This window comes from Chrysochloris asiatica, unplaced genomic scaffold, assembly GCF_000296735.1.
Source record: "Chrysochloris asiatica unplaced genomic scaffold, ChrAsi1.0 scaffold00293, whole genome shotgun sequence".
NCBI classification, from domain to species: Eukaryota; Metazoa; Chordata; class Mammalia; order Afrosoricida; family Chrysochloridae; genus Chrysochloris; species Chrysochloris asiatica.
In genome coordinates, this window is record NW_006408811.1 from 2,371,343 (window position 1) to 2,374,233 (window position 2,891).

The following is a 2,891-nucleotide window of genomic DNA, read 5'->3' on the forward strand; positions in this document are numbered from 1 at the left end:
TCTCTCATACTTTGGACATATTGTCAAGAGGGAAGAGTCACTGGAGAAGGATATCATGCTTGGTAAGATGGAGGGTCGGAGAAAAAGAGTAAGTCCCCCAACGAGATGGATCGGCCAGGTGGCATCGCTGATGGACTCAAGTGTGGCAGCGGTAGCGAGGTTGGCCCAGGATCAGACACTGTTCCATTATGCTGTGCATGGGGTCACTATGAGTCGGTTCCAACTCGATGGCACCTGACAGCAACAACAATACCACCCAGTGACAACGGATTGTCATTAAAATCAATGATTGAAGCATTCTTTGGTAACTCAAAATGTTAAAGTAGTATATGGAGCTGGAGAATAAGCACTAAGCAGCTAACCACAAGGTCAGCAGTTCAAACCTACCAGTAACCCAACTAGGTCACAATGAGTCAGGACCAACTCAACAGCACTTAATAACAGCACTTAATAATAACAACAGCAGGATCACACATACACCATGCATCACTTTCAAGGATGTGACTTACTTTAATACAACCATTTCTACAATGTAAAGCTGGCTGCTTTCTCTTCTTGAAAGACAATACTTAAGTCTCAAGTGACCCAAACTCGACAGTCTTGTCTGCTTTGGAACCAATGTGAAATATCTTAATCCATTCAGTTAACACTGACTTAAGACATGTGCCATGCAGAGCCTGCCCCAAGAGCTACACAGTGCACTCACCACAAAGACCCTGCTAATCCCCAGCTTCAAGTTTTCTAATGACTTCCATTTACAACCATACCACCATCTCCAAGTTTCTATTTCCTTTCCTCTCTGATATCCTATTTCTCCATTTGCTCTCTCATACATCAAGCTCCAGTCATCCTGGTTCTTTCCTACCTAAGGGTGTTTATACAAAATGTTCTCTCTACTGGGAAGACTTTTCCCCTATATCTTCACATGGTTGTCCCCACATCAGTTTGGTATCAACTCAGGATCACCACCTCAGGGATGCTTTCTCTAACAAGCTCCCCAATCAGCAGTCAGCTCTCTCTCATATACCCAATTTAAGCACTTTTGTTTTTGTTAAGTGCTGTCCAGTCAGTTCCAACTCACAGCAACCCTACACTGGGCTTCTGAGGAGCGGTTGATGGGTTTGAACCACCAACCATGTAGTTAGCAAGTCCAGTGTTTATCCCTGTCAAGTACTATATCAGGATCTCAATTTTACATAATTCAGAGCATTTTTCAGTACTTAAAATTTTTTGTCCACATGCTGCCTGTGTTCTTCCCTCTAAAAAATAAATTCTCAAAGGCTTTTTCACCACTGCAAGAAAACCAGCCCAGCACAAACTATAGGTGGGAAAGTCATTTGTCAATGTGACTGAGGGAGGTAGACACTTGAACAAAAAATAGCAATATTATAAAAGGGTAATACCAGCCGCTCCTCAGAAACCCCATACAGGATCACTATGAGTAGGAATCGACTCAACGGTACTTAACAACAATAAACAATATGTAATACACTATGATAGCCTGCAAGAGGAAGATGCTTCACCCTACTGGGGAAGTTAAGAGTTACCTTTTGGAAGCGATTGCTGACTACAGGGAAGAGTGGACTGGGGAAGGATGCAACAATGGGGGAAGGTAGTTATGAGCCAGTGCAACCATCCAGGAAAGGAAATGAGGTTCAGGATAAAGGCATGGCAACAGAAATAGAAAAAATCATTACCATCTGGCTACAGATATGATATGCAGAATAAGTTCAAGGAAAGAGGCTAGGATATTTTCTGGGTTTCTAATTTGGTCCAATTAAAGCACTGCTTTAAATCCAGACAGGAAATGTAAAGATTTTTAGTATAAGAATAACTCTGTAAGACAGAAATTTTGATGCACTTAATTAGTGTTGAATAAACAGTAATATAATTGGTGTGGATAACTCAAGCTAAAAGATAAAATTTGATAGCTTTTTTAATCAGCAAGTATTTATCAAGCACATACAAGGTGCCAGAGATATTCTAAGCCCTGAGGATACAACACGAACAAGACAAAGTCCTTACTCTGTGGAAACAAATATTCCAGGGAGTCATACAAGAAATACTTGCATGTGCTGTAATGTCAACAGTGACAAGGGTTACAGAACAAAAGAGCAACATGAAAGAAAGAAACGGAGATGGGGATATATTACATAAAATTAGTAGAGAGGGCTCACTAATAAGGTAGCATTTGATCAAAGTTAAAGGCAGTGAGGGAACAAGCCATACAAATATTGAGGAAATAATCATCCAGACAGAAGTCAACAGAAGTACAAACCAGTTGCTGTATAGTCAATTCCAACTTATGGTGACTCTATAGGTTAGAATAGAACTGTGCTCCACAGGGTTTTCAATGGATGACTTTTTTGGAGTAGATTGCCAGACGTCTTCCAAGGCATCTTTGGATGGGTTTGAATCACCAACCTTTCCGTCAGGTGGCACAAAGGCACAACACTCATTGGTAGACGGAAAGGGACAACATTTTTTTATCTTCTTTACCCCACATTATTCTGATGACAAGAGGTGTGGCAAGCCTGCTCCCAAGGCTTTCAAAGATGCATCAAAGTGTGTGGAGAACTACCAGCACCAACTTGGACATATGAAATCTGATGTGGACTATTCCAGACCTACAGAGTGGGTTCAGGTCAGTTCTGGACTACAGGGACCTCTCACCCTCGACTCCCCTATGTAATGGAAATATCTTGACACTCCATCTGCTTAGGGATCTGCATAAACTCTGCCAGATTACGTGCTCACACAGACTACACCCAGCACTATAGTAACTCTACTTAGAGTTGAGGGTTACCTTAGCAGCCCAAGACTTGAGATCCGTCGCTGGCAGGAAACTCCAGAATTCTATTCTCTCTGGGTCTGGCACCTGTGCTTGTTTT